This window comes from Pezoporus flaviventris, unplaced genomic scaffold, assembly GCF_033815535.1.
Source record: "Pezoporus flaviventris isolate CSIRO_AGI_PZ_B2104156 unplaced genomic scaffold, CSIRO_AGI_Pfla_v1 ptg000025l, whole genome shotgun sequence".
In the NCBI taxonomy this organism is placed as follows: domain Eukaryota; kingdom Metazoa; phylum Chordata; class Aves; order Psittaciformes; family Psittacidae; genus Pezoporus; species Pezoporus flaviventris.
In genome coordinates, this window is record NW_026892573.1 from 2,845,760 (window position 1) to 2,861,003 (window position 15,244).

Consider the following 15,244-nt stretch of genomic DNA (forward strand, 5'->3'; position numbering starts at 1 on the left):
ATGTTACTTGAGCAACATAACCCAACATAGCAGTCTAATAAGTTAGCAGTATGTATCACAAGTTCTTAGTTCCATGAACATTTTCAGGCAATGTTTAATATACTAGTATAGCTGCGTCCTGGGTTCAGGCTGCTCACGACAAGCTGCAACCCTTATTTTGTGAGAAAATATTTGTCTAAAAAAAACCCCAAATCCCCACCATTATTATTAATTAATTAATTAATAATTAATTAATAATTAATTATTAATTAATTTGAGAAAAGAACATTTTGTTATAATACATGTAGGAGAACACTGAATATTCAGTTGCATGTGCACAGACAGGATTTGGAGATGGCTGAGGTTCTGAATGACATCTTTGCCTTGGTCTTCACTGGCAAAGGCTCTGACCACGCAACCCAAGTCTTGAAAGGCAGATGCAGGGACTGTGAGAATGAAGACCTCGGGCCCACTGTAGAAGAGAACCAGGTTCAAGACCATCTTAAAAATCTGAACGTGCACAAGTCTATCGGACCTGATGAAAACCATCCACGGGTCCTGAAGGAGCTGGCAAATGAAGTTGTTAAGCCACTGGCCATCATATTTGAAAAAATCATATCAGGCAGGTGAAGTTCCCAACAACTGGAAAAAGGGAAATATAACCCCCACTTTCAAGAAGGGGAAAATGGATGACCTGGGGAATTACAGACCAGTCAGTCTCACCTCTGTGCCTGGCCAAATCTTGGAGCAGATTCTCCTGGATGGCATGCTAAGGCACATGAAAAGCAACAAGGTGCTTGGTGACAGCCAGCATGGCTTCACTAAGGGCAAATCCTGCCTGACCAATTTGGTGGCCTTCCAAGACGGGGCTACAGAACTGATGGTCAGGGGTAGAGCAGTTGATAACATCTACCTGGACTTGTGTAAAACTTTCAACACTGTCCCTCATGACATCCTTGTCTTTAAATTGGAGAGACATCGATTTGACAAGTGGACCACTTGGTGGATAAAGAACTGGCTGGATGGCTGCACACAAATAGTTGTGGTCAGTGACTCAATGTCCAGCTGAAGACCAGTAATGAGTGGTGCCCCTCAAGGATCAGTGTTGGGACTGGTCTTGTTTAACATCTTCATCACTGACATGGACAGTGAGATGGAGTGCACTCTCAGCAAGTTTGCCAACGACACCAAGCTGTGTGGTTTGGTTGATACGCTGGAGGGAAGGAATGCCATCCAGAGGGACCTCGACATGCTTGTGAGGTGGGCTGATGCCAACCTCATGAATTTTAACTGTGACATGTGCAAGGTTGTACACCTCGGTCGGAGCAATCCCAGGCACAGCTACAGGCTGGGCAAAAAAGAGATTCAGAGCAGCCCTGCAGTTGGGGGTGCTGGTCGATGGGAAAATGAACGTGAGCTGGCAGTGTGCACTCACAGCCCAGAAAGCCAACCGTATCCTGGGCTGTATCAAATGGAGCATGACCAGCAGGTCGAAGGGGGTGATCCTGCCCCTCTACTCTGCTCTTGTGAGACCTCACCTGCAGTATTGTGTGCAGTTCTGGTGTCCTCAACATAAAAAGGACATGGAAGTGTTGGAACAAGTCCAGAGGAGGGCCACGATGATGATCAGGGGACTGGAGCACCTCCCATATGAAGATAGGCTGAGAAAGTTGGGGCTGTTCAGCCTGGAGAAGAGAAGGCTGTGTGGAGACCTCATAGCAGCCTTCCAGTATCTGAAGGAGGCCTATAGGAATCCTAGGGGTGGACTCTTCATTAGGGACTGTAGTAATAGGACAAGGGGTAATGGCTTCAAACTTAAACAGGGGAAGTTTAGATTGTATATAAGGAGGAAATTCTTTCCTGTTTGGGTGTTGAGGCACTTGAATGGGTTGCCCAGGGAGGTTGTGAATGCTCCATCCCTGTCAGTGCTCAAGATTAGGTTGGATGAAGCTTTGGGTGATATGGTTTAGTGTGAGGTGTCCCTGCCTTTGGCAGGGAGGTTGGAACTAGATGATCTTAAGGTTCTTTCTAACTCTAACTATTCTATGATTCTATGATGTTAGGTGCATACAGCATTGCACAGTCCTAATGGAGGCTATTAACTTCTGAGGCCATTCTCCCACAACCCAATTTTAACTTGTTGTTTTCATATTCTTGGGTTTATTTAAAAAAAACGATCTACATATCTAGCTTTTGTGGATACCTTCCTTTGGTACAAATCAAACCATTATGTGAGGAAAAAAAAAACCCAAAACCAAAACCAAAAATGTTAGGTTTATTTCATTAAAGCGCTGAGATTATTTTTAGGATTATAAATCTAAAACAGATTTGGAAAGACATTTTGAGCCTCTAAGTGACTTCAGTGATTGTAAAAGTTGTCATTTCTTTGTTAAACATATACCTCTATGCACAACTATAAAATTATGTGAAGGTTGCCCCCCCCCCCCTTTTCAAAGGAACATTTACCAGTTTTTCACAAATAATGATTACTTATGTAGTTAATGTGAATTTATGCAACTCTGTAGTGTGTGCATTTTAAAAGCATTTCTTGACTGTGGGCATTGTTTTAGTCTATATTCTGCTTAAAATATATCGGTCTTGCACTTATATCTCAATAGTACATCTGAATAAATACATTCTGACTTCTATGCTTTCAGATTTTGTTACCAGCTTTCAGATTTCATCTCGAAGATAAATTCTTGATATGTTTCAAAATTTATTGTCATCAGTAAGTTTCATTAGGTTGTCTATTCTGTCTACAAAATACAGAATACATTCTGCAGACTTTATTATGTCTCAGAAAGTGTAACATTAAATAAAAATACACATATATACATGGTATTGGCTAGAGGGGTCATTTGAAGGTTCTTCAAGAATGCTTCGTATCCACATGATGTGCCATTAGATCATGATAAAATATTGTGCAAAAGATAGAAATATCTTGCATGAACGTAAAATACTCTTCAAGCTCACTTTTCACATATCTTTTTTATTTACTGAGGAACATCTAATGAACAGGTTGAGAGTTGTCCACTCAGCTAAAAAAAAAAAAAAAAAAGAAAAGAGGAAAGTTGCTGCTTCTGACAACTTCTGAGCAAATATCTGCATGCACTTGAAATGGTTGGGAGGATAGTGAAAGAACGGGCAACATGCAAAAGTATCTATTTTCCATCATCTAATGTATTTGTTTTACACTCGGCCTCCACAGAGTCACTCAGGGCAGAATTCCAAACTGTGTGAAAACTGTGTGATTTAAAGCTTCTTCTGAAGGACACACTTCTTCCTCCCTCCTGACAACACAGACCTTTAGGTAAACAGTTGCTGATGTCTTTTGGATAAAGCAAGCATCTGCCACTGAGTCTGAACGTTCTTGTTCTTCATAAAGTTGTCTTGCATGAATGTCATTAAAAGCAAAATCTTCTAAGCAATTAAAAATGTTGAGATTCATAGTTGGAGAACAGGAAAAAAACCCTACTGGGATTGCTTGCCAATCAGCCACTATCTCTGGCACTGAAAAATTGTAACTGTCATTAATTACTGAAAGATCTGAATAACAAATACCTGACTTGCAATTAAACCTGCATTCAATTGCATTTTCAAAAACTATTAGGAATTCAATTACAAAAAGTAAAGTAAAAGGAAATTTATTTCTTTAAAGATGCAAAAGATCATAACAATTGTATTGCCTGAAAAGGGAGGGATGGGCTTCCTTTAGACAATATTTAGGAGAAAACAACTTTAAGCCCTGTTTTTCAGGAAAATAACAATAACTTTATATCCTGTTTGAAAGATGGAATTTAAATTTACAAATATATTTAAAACATAAGTTGAAGTTAAAGCTTTGTACCATGAGTAATGGTATTTATTCCATTAGTCTTGCTATGCCACACTCTTATGGCACAGCCTTGTGTTCTTGTGCTGGTTGAAGGACATATATGACTGAGTGTCCTGGGTTCATCAGTAGCAGTCATTTTTCCTCCTTCTTGGTAGCTGGTGCAGTGCTGTGGTTTGGACTTTCGGCTGATAGCACCAATGTTTTTAACTGCTCAAATGTTTGGTCTGGCCAAGGACTTTGTGAGCCTCATGCTCTGCCAGGGAGGAAGGGAAGCCAGGAGGAAGCAGAGAAAGGACACCTGACCCAAACTAGCCAAAGAGGTATTCCATACCACAGCACGTCATGCCCAGGATGTAATTGAGAGTTACCTGGAAGGGCTAGGACTGTGGGGTAGGACTAGGTATCGGTAGGTGCTTGGTTGGGCTAGGGGGCCAAGTTATAGGTCAGTGGGTGGTGAGGTGTTGTATTCTTCTTCCCTTGTTATTTCCTTTATCATTATTGTTATTGGTGGTAGCAGTAGTGATTTGTGTTATACTTTAGTTACTAAACTGTTCTTATCTCAACTCGTGGGAGTTGCATTCTTTTGATTCTTCTTCCCATCCCTCCAGGAGCAGGGGGAGGGCAAAAAGGGGGGGAGTGAGAGAGCAACTGCGTGATTTATGGCTGACTTTCTTTAAACCATGACACTGAGATCTGGTAAGGGTAAAATATATTTGTCAGCTGGTTGGAATTAAGGCACAAATAAGGCCAGGTGCTGAAACTCTTCTGCAAACCAAAGTCTTTATACCTGGAGAGATCAAAGCAGAGAGAGAGAGAGAGAGAGAAGAGGGGGACAGAGAGATGAGTTGCAAGCAGATAGGTGCCACTCATGGATCCAGCAATGTCTTGTTGGTCCTCTACACAGTGCGTTGCCGATGCTGGGAGCTCACCTTCTAATCTTAGCCCTGATCTTTTATGTTCATGTTCTTAGGGGTGCTATCCATAATTTTTATACGAAGCTTAGAGAGGCATTACTGTGATAATGATGGATATGTTTTAATGAATAGATACGCAGTTCAAAAGTTGGGGTTACATGAGTCTTCTTGGGTGGTCATTGTCCTTATTGTGCTCCACAGTTCTGTGTAGGCTTATCAGCTTTGAACAAGGGGGTCAGAAAGATCCTGACTATGCAGCATCAAAAGGTAACATCCTTGCTGTTTGCTTCATTTCTGATAATTCTCGCAAGTCTTCCCATGGCTGAATGCAAATGGTATCTGAGACAAGCTCAGTTAAAGCTGCGCTTGAGACAAATTCAGTTTCCTGACTTTCACACAAGAGAATGTAAGCACTGTTTGAGACAAGCTCAGTTTCCAGGCTCTCACAAGACATTTTCATGTGTTTTAGCCTGGTATGAGGAATGTAGAAATCATGCAATCTCTATGAAGAAAGAAGGAACTGCCACAGTAATTAATTTTATTCTGTTGCGTAATAAAAATTATGAGGAACTTAATCAGTTCTTCATTAAGTTAAAATACGTATTTTTAAAAAAAACATCTAATCTTAGTCTAGAAATTATGTAAAGTTTTGTGGCTTTTTTCTGTGGCTTTTTTTTTTTTTAATGGGGGCACATTGTTATTTTGTTGTTTATTTTTATGTCAAAACTGTATTCACAGAAACTATGATCAGAAATGAAATTCATCTGAATTCTTTTATACCCATGTGTGCAGCTTTAAAAATTATGTTGAAGCGTTTTGTCTAGAACATTGAATATTGGGATAACCTGAGCACTTCAGAGCCATTTTCTGAAGAACACAAGCCTAGAGAAACAGATGGTTTATTATCTAAACTTTCCTGACTTCAAGAAGAGTTAGGCATCTAGATCCTTGCTTTCTTTCAACAAATTTCTGCTCTTTTGGGAGCAAAAGATTAAGCTAAGAAGCCAGTAGGATTTAAAAAAAAAATATTAGCTGTGTAACACTTACCAACATTATAAAAGTAAAAAGAAAGTAGGAATCAGTAAGATTGTAAGGCCCTTATGAAAGGTTTACATAAACAGGGCTATACACAATAAGTAGGTTAAGCATAGATGTATGAATTTACAGAATCAGAGCTATATGTCTCTAGACATGAAAATTCCTTCCTTTGATTTTCCAAAACCAATAAAAATCCCTTATGAAGCTCTCTGTGTGTTCACAAACATTTTTTTTTTTTTTTTTGTCCATCTATTTGGCCTTTTTCCTGCTTTAATATACATACATGCAAATCCTAATATTATACATGTGTCTACAGAAGTACTTTTAGCTATTGATGAGTAACTACAAATCTGACAGAAAGAAAAAATTCAGAAACAAATGCATTAGGCATTTTTAATTGAATGGAGTGCAATCTAAATTAGTAAATCTCATTCCTTATATATCTATGCTGATAGAGATGCTAGCAGAGCTAAGCTATCATGTAGTCCATTTGGCAGAGGCCAGATAAGCAGCAGGCATGTGTACCATTTTAACATGCCACAAACATGCCATAGTTTATCATTTAAAGTGACCTATGTGAAAAGAGTAAGAGTGAGGTTGAGAGATATTTACAGTGGAAGATGGAAATGAAGGACACAAACATGTAGAAAGCCAGGGTTCATTAACTCTACTGTGCGTATAAGTTCTCTGCAGAACAGACCCTGCCCTTGAACCACTCCCATGATATAAATAGGAATAATAGATAACACTTTAAATTAATAGATAATCAATAACACTTTAAATGAAATAAAATTTTAAAATTCCCACTCCTGAGTTTTCCTGATGAAAATTACACCAGTGTTTTGAAGTACAGGAGACATAATGACAAAGAGTATTATAATAACTAATTAGCTGCATTCACTTGAAATGCCATACTTCTAATAAGTGGAAATTTTTCCAGTATGCAGAAACCTCGGAAGAATACATTCAAGCCTGAATAGAGAAACATCAGAAGGGAACAGACAAAAAAATTGGATAAATAACTTGAAGTTGCTTATTTGGTAGCAGTTCTCTGAACTGCAAATTCAGATGTTCTTGTAACCAATATGTGTATAAAAATAAATATATCCTCTAATATTTTTACTGAAGAAAATGAATTAAATCATGGGATATTTATGAGGTTGTATTTGAAGAACAGTTTATTTATTTTCTTGTAAGGTATATCAGAAAGGAGGGGTTTCTGATCCAGAATGCAAATCAGGTTAACTGATAATGAACAATTAAGTAATTAAATCAGCATTGACTATATATCAGTGGTATCAGATTAGGAATATTGAATCACAAACATTTCTTATTCTCACTTTTCTTTAAATTAGGAATAGCTTCCGTTTTTGAGTGATTCTGCTGTTGATGACATTGATGAAATTGTTATTTTTTATCAGTGGATAGAATTCAAAAGTGAGAAAGAGGATCAGAATTTTTCTGTCACCAAACATCACATCATCTGTCAGCCACATGTTGCCCAAGGAAATGGGCAAGCTGTTAGCCTGTTACTGAATTTAATTTGATTTTATTCAGCTTGGCTTGTTCTATTGGGTCACTAATTAAAGTTTATGTTCCATGATTCAAAATTAAATTTTTTCCTTTCTTCCTGAAAATATTTTCTGTAATGTATAACTACCTCAGTTTCTTATCAAAGTACTTACTTATATTATAAATTGCAAAGTGTTAACTTTTTGGCTTAAAAAAAAACAACACACACCCCCCCCCCCCAAACCAGAAAAGAACATAATATTTTGTATTTTTTTGTATCAGTCATTTAACAGTTCTCATTATAATTACTGCTGTAAAAAGAATGGTGTTTTATAAGCTTGTATATATGTGCTCCCCAAAAATCTGAGAAAAAATAACCAATTTTGAGAGCGAATTTTTCCTTAAAAGTAAATCTGAGGAAAATAAAATGTTGAATAACGTGAAGAATTAATTACGCTTTCACACTGGTTTCAAGTTGCTATTTGAAAAGCCATTCTGAGATACTGTGACAAATTAATCAATATCCAATTGAAGGTAAGTTGAAGCTTCTTTGAAGACTTGGCTTTGAAAGCAATCAGCATAAAAATAAACCAAAAAATACTAAAGTTTTTCCTTGGTTGTACCTTTTTTTTTGTTCTGGCAAGCAACATCATGGTTTGGCAAATTTATATTAATTGAAATTGAAAGCTATCACTATTATTTTTTCACTGATAAGAAATTATGTGATAAGACTGAGGTGATCTCAGGGGGTCATCTGATCCAACCTCAAAAAAACCATGCCACCTTAAAATACTCAAGAATAGAGGACTAGGCCTAGTATTCTATTCAGAATGTCGTGTACTAGGATTATTATCATAATAAATATTATTATTAACAAAATAAAAAAATTATGCATAATGACCGGGATCCAGTCACTCTTAGCCTGAAACATGGTGATACGTATTTTCTACCAACTGCTATTTATGTGATTTTTTTCAGCATAAATATTTGCAGAGATTTTGTCACATGAAGCTACAATATGTTTTAAGTTTTCTATCTATGGGGTGAAGAGCTAAAAGTATGCAAATTGCCATGAGGCTTATTGCTCTGACCTCTCTACTTCATACTCTAATTCTTTCCCGTCATCTCCTACATGCTAACTGGAGGGGGAGGAGGAATCACAATTATTAATCCTGTACTAATCTGCCGAGCTATTTAAGGGCAGGAGTCACTGACTGGATTGGAAAGTCAACATTTTCCACTCTGTCTACAAGAAGATGACATTTCCTTCAATGAGTAGCTTTTTGTGCAGTGAGGCAATTCTCTTAATATTCCTGAAGATCCTAATGCAGAAAACAATTAAAAAATACTCTGTTTTAGACCCAAGAAGCATGTTACCTTCATAAAGTTGTTGACCTTTTTTTTTTTTTTTATATATATTGTTAAATTACAATGATATGACTAAGACTGCTTTAGAGTTTAAATACTAAGACAATTAAAACAATCTGGGACAAGTTCACCAAACTATATGAATTTAAGGCAAGCCACATAGCAAAATGTTATGAGGGCAGTTAATTTTTTTTTTCCCAAAGTTTGTCATCAGTTTATTTCACTTTTGTATATTCTGCTTTAATCCATGATTCAGGAAAACATTCACACTAAGATATATGTCCTATATGATGTGTTTGGGCATCCTTTTAAATAACAATTAATTTATGCATATGCTGTGCTTTACCTAAAAAATCCACTGCACATGCTTGAAGGGCTTACTCACACTTGCAAGGCCCTGTAGTGAGAGGCGAGGAACAAAACAGCAGGTAATAAAGCGCACTGGAAGCCTCCAACCCAACCCTGCATGCAGGAGGTTCAGGACTTGGTCGCTTGAGACTGACCTAGGAGATGACAGTCTTGTTTGGCAACATCCTGAATGACCAAGCAGCCTTTTTTCAAGGACAGCACTGCTTGCTCCATATGGAGAAAGGCCTAGAAATAGTGGCCTAACCAAAGCTCATCTCCCCCTCCACCTGGTTGGCTAGCTGCGGCCAACGGGCATCTTCTGTAGCATTGGATCAAAGACAAAGAGACAAAGTCATACACCTGCCTCCAGAGGTGTGTCCAGATTGACACTCGCATGTTGGAACATCAGAACCATGCTTGATACAGCAGACAGTGGGCGTCCTGAGCGCCGTTCTGCACTAATCACCCACAAACTGTCACGACTCAACATCAACATTGCTGCTCTCAGTGACATTCGCCTTCATGAGGAAGGTAGCCTTAAAAAACGTGGTGCTGGCTATACACTCTACTGGTCAGGTAAACCAAAAACTGGAAGTTATCTTTCTGGAGCTGGCTTCATGATTAAAAACTCCATCATCTCTAAACTTGAAAATTTGCCGATAGGTCATTTCGATCGTATTATCTCCTTACATTTTCCACTACACAATAAGCAACATGTTGCTCTTTTCAGCATATGTGCTCCAACTCTGCAAGCTGACCCTGCAGAAAAAGACAAATTCTACACCAACCTGCTTCACCTCACTCAAAAAGTTCCTACAGATGATAAGATCATAATCCTTGGTGACTTCAATGCCAGAGTAAGAACTTTGAAGCCTGGAAAGGAGTACTAGGCAAGCACGGTGTTGGTAGCTGCAATAATGGATGCCTCCTGCTAGAGTTTTGTGCAGAGCAGCAGCTTACCATCACCAATACTATTTTCCAGCAGAAAGACAGCCTGAAGACAACCTGGATAAATCCTCAATCTAAACATTGGCACCTTATTTATTATGTCTTAGTGCGCCAGAGAAATGTTTGCAATGTCTGTCACACCTGAGTGATGCCTAGAGCAGAATGTCAAACAGGCCACGGTCTTGTGTGTTGCAAACTTAACCTCCACTTTAAGCCCAAACCTAAGAGGGGCGGCATTCTGAGGAGGAGGCTTAAAGTTAATAATCTTCAAATAGCCGCAGTGAGGGAGAGCTTTCAGTGAGGGACAGCTTTCAGGCTAACCTTCAAACTAGGCTTGAAGACCATCTTATAGATTCTTCTCCTGAAGTGCTTTGGCAACATCTTAAAAATAGCATCCTGCAGTCCTCCAAAGAATCCTTTGGGTTCTCCTTAAAGAAAAACAAAGACTGGTTTGATGATATTAACGAGGAGGTCCAGGAACTGCTGACAAAGAAGAGATCTGCCCACCAAGCACACCTCCCTCAGCCATTTTGTCATGTAAAAAAAAAGCAGCCTTTCATCTTGCATGCAGTAAACTCCAACAGAAACTTTGATATATCCAGAACAAGTGGTGGCTCAACCTAGAGAAAAGACTCAACTATACACAGCTTTGGGTCACCACAGATGATTCTATGAGGTCTCTCTAAAAGTAGTGTATGGACCTACATACCAGGTTCAAAGCCCTTTACTTAGTTCAGATGGCCAAATGCTTCTTACAGATAAAATTTCCATCCTGAATTTTTGTCTGAGCGCTTGCACACTCTTTAGTGCTAACTGTGTAATCCAAGGCATGGGAATCCAGCACATTTTACGACATCCGGTGAAAAACAAACTGGATATAACCTCTACCATGGGAGAGACTCTTAAGGCTATACAGCAGGTGAAAACTGGCAAGGCAGCTGAGGTTGACGGAATTCCACCCAAAATCTGGAAGCATGGAGGCCAAGCACTTCATGCTATATTTCACAAACTAGTTGTGTGCTGTTGGGAACAAGGTAAATTACCATCAGATTTTTCTGAATCAATCATCATCACTCTGCATAAGAAAAAAGGTATAAAGTCAGACTGCTCAAGCTACCGAGGTATAACTCTGCTCTCCATTGCTGGAAAAATTCTTGCAAGAATACTATTGAACAGATCAGCTCCCGCTATCACAGAAGAAGTGGTTTCAGAGCTGATAGAAGTACCACAGACGTGGTATTTGTTCTCAGACAACTGCAAGAGAAGTGCTCTATGTAACTTTTTGTTGACCTCACCAAAGCTTTTGACACTGTGAGCAGAAAAGGCCTGTGGCTGATCTTGGAATGATTAGGCTGTCCTCCCAGGTTCCTCAAAATGATTATTCTTTTACATGAGGATCAGTGCGGCCAAGTCAGATATGGCGATGCACTCTCTGAGCCCTTCCCAATAGCCAATGGTGTGAAACAAGGTTGCGTTCTCTCACCAACTTTATTCAGAATCTGCTTCAGCGTGATGCTCCAAAGGGATATAGTAGACCTCGACAAACAAAACGGCATTTATATTCAATATTGTACTGATGGGAGCCTATTCAGTCTAGGGTGACTGAAGGCCCACACTAAGACCCTAAATCACCTTGTCTGTGAACTGCTTTTTGCTGATGATGCTGCCCTTGTTGAACACACAGAAGCAGCTCTGCAGCACTTAACTTCTTGCTTCGTGGAGGTGACTGAGATTTTTGGGCTGGAAGTTAGCTTGAAGAAGACAGTAGTTCTCTACCAACCTGCACCACAAGATTACCATCATCCCCACATTACCATTGGCAAGTCAGAGCTTAAGTCAGTTCAGCAGTTCAGCTATCTGGGAAGCATTATTTCCTCTGATGCCACAATTGACAAAGAGATAGCAGAATAGCAAATGCATGTAGAGCCTTCAGAAAACTCCATAAAAGAGTCTGGTGCAATAAATACCTGAAGAAAAGTACAAAGATTAGTGTCTATAGAGCCATTGTACTGTCTACTCTGTTACATGGGTCTGAATCATGGGTTATGTACCTCCATCAGCTGCGACTCCTTGAACGTTTCCATCAGCGCTGCCTCTGTACAATTCTAAACATCCATTGGACTGACTATGTGTCAAATATTACCGTCCTTGAACAGGCAGGGGTCACCAGTATCGAGCCCATATTGCTGAAATCGCAGCTGCTCTGGGCAGGGCACATCTCCAGGATGGAGGATTGCCACCTTCCTAAGATTGTGTTTTATGGTGAATTCACCACTGGCTGCCACAAGAGAAGCGCTCCAAAGAGGAGATATAGTGACTCCCTGAAACAATACCTCAGCCTTAGCCATATTGCCTATCATCAGTGGTCCACCTTGGCCTCCAATCAGGGGACTTGGAGACACACCATACATAACACTGTTGTCTCCTTTGAGAATACACGCAGAATTAGTCTCAAGGAGAAAAGATTATGTAGAAATAATCGTTCCTCGTCCATACCATCTAAGGAGACCTTTAGCTGTGCTTTTTTGCAACCGGATTTGCCTATCCCACATTGGCGTTTTTAGTCCTCAGGGCACTTCTAGTAAGTGTGGGTGAAGCCCTTCCCAAGTCTTAGTTCGTAAAGCCAAGCCATCAATCAAAATTATGCATACCTCTTCATGCCTTCTTAGTATTGTATTAGAACTATTAACATCATATATGAAACTAATAATGCCATCTGTGTTTTTTTTTTCCTACAGAGATTTATTTTAATGCAACTGACCAGAGGCACAGATAATATTTTAATCAAATATATTAAATTTATACAATGCAAAAAAATTTAGCAAAATATATTGCATTTTTTTGTTAGAGATTCAAGTGACTTAAATTTGCTTAAACACATTAAATTTGAAGTAGGGGAACAACTGGAAACTAACAATTATCTTTCTTTAAGCAGAAACTTTTTTAATAGGTCACCAGAAAACAGAAAGAATAAAATTCTCTGATTAAATGACAGAACATATGAATATCAAACAGATTAATGTCATTCTGCTGAATATGAAAAAATAAACTGCATAGAAATTGTTTTTGCAGTTTCAATAGGTTGGAGAAAAAAAAAATGTTAGGAAAGCTCAAGTAGTTTAAGCCCCTAAAAGATACTCCAAGAAAGTAAAGAAAAATAAGCAAACAAAATTCTTTCTGAGGTGTGTCAGTTGTCTTTCTTTGTTTCCTATGTTACTAATCTGAACCACATGCATTAGAAAGTTCTGATTCCTGAAGCTTGGTAAAATGGACTGTACACAAATGCAACAAATGGCTGGACATTCTCTTCTAAGGAAAATTGTATCTGGGCAGTGAATGGTCTTCACATTTTTTTTGTGTTATCTCACTTTTCACCAAACCCAGTTCTTCTTTGAACAGTTCTATTAAAAAAAAAAATCTTACAATCTCTACTCTGTAGAATAATATTATAAAGATTCAGAGGTGATGTGCATGATTCCTGTGGAGGTGATGTGTCTTCGATTATTATATGGGTTTAGGACGTGAGGAAAAGAGTAATAGTACAGCTGGTGTTCTGAGTAATTTACAGACTATTTCAGCCTTTACCTGGCCAAAGAATATCTTCTGATTACTTGCTTACTTTATTAACATGTGTTTACAAACATGTTTTTTTTCTGTATATAGCTGAGAAAAAGGAAAAGTGAGAAACTTTAGTTTTTTTCCAATTATAGTTAGGCTCATGCAGAGCTGTCCCCAGGAGACACACACTTAGCTGAATGAAATGCCAAGACTTTGAAAGAATTTTAGAACATACATAAACATGCAGGAATTTTTGGTATGTTTTCTTGAGCAGATGTACTTGAATTCTGAGCAAAAGTGAGGATTGATTGTTTCTGATTTATCATTATGGCTAGAATCTGCAGATTAAATCAGGAATGGAGCACATCCCTAAAGCAGAAAGAACTATGAGAATAGGATGGCCCAGATTAGATTTCACATAAGTACTAATTGGAAACAAATAAGTTAGGAGACTAATTGAACTCCATAATTCATTCAGAGAGATCTTTCAGAAGCCAAAAATTCATTAGCTTTTCTTCTTATATATGTAGAAGATCCTTCATACTGACCTAAAAAAAGTGTAGATTCATGTCAGTGATTACTGAAGTACCTTGAAAAACAAAAAAAAAGCTTTAAGCCTGCAGTCAATGATCACACTTCTGTGTGACAATGATCTTGTACAGAAATAAGGTGAATATGGGTTTTGTGACAAATAATTTTTTATTTCAGTAATTGGAAGGCAATAGAGAATGGAAATAACGGCAATGGAAATTATCAACCACCCTACTTGTGCTATAGTGTTTCTTCACTTTTGTTTTGACAAAGATCAGGCATTTTTTGAAAAGTGAAAAAGAATAAAAAGCCAAGAATACAAGTGGAATCTCTCTACCCAGATATGCCTCTGAATATTGAAAAATGAATAAATGTGAAATCTATTACTTCTATTTCTTTGTGAATTAGTAGAAATGTTAAAATGAAGAGAGAACACAATATAAAAAAAAAATTAGGCAAAATAAAATAAGATAAAGAGATTAAATGCTGATAGATGGGAGAATATGATTGTTCAGGACAAATCAAAAAGTAAATTATGTAAGTTACTTAAGGATTTATTTGTAAAGGTTACTAGATCTGTTAATGGCCTAGGTAATACGTACTGTCCATGTTCGATACATACTCTTCCCAAGATATTTTACTTTTGTTATTCTTTTCATGTTTCACTCACTGGAGTTACACTGCCACATAATCTGCTATAGGAGATGTGTCATTTTCTAATATATTTTCTCCTTGGAAAAGATTTTGTCTCTTTCCAGTCCATGTTTGTGTATTAATGATCTGCTCTCAAAAGCGAGACTGTTTTTCTGGTATGCATCCAGACTTTTACATACTATTACTTGAAACAGAATAATGAGCAAAAAAGACATCTAAGATCAAATTTAATAGTGCAAATCAAAGGAGAACAAGAATTGGAAGAAGTGCTCAAGATTGTCCCAAAGAATCTCTCAGAACTGCTGCCAAGGCAGCTCCAGGAAAAGAAATACATTCATAATGCAAAATCCAAATAAGTTGCTTATAATCACAAGAAATAAGACATGGAAACTGATGTGGTTGATGGATAAAATTAAAATGTAAACCTTATCTAACAAAAAAAAGCTTTATTTTGCCTTGTTTTATTGTATTTTCTCAAGACCAAGCTTCTCAATAACTTACTTTTCTACATGTTTAAGCCATAAAGAAACCTAGGATAAATTATTAACTAGGCATTGCT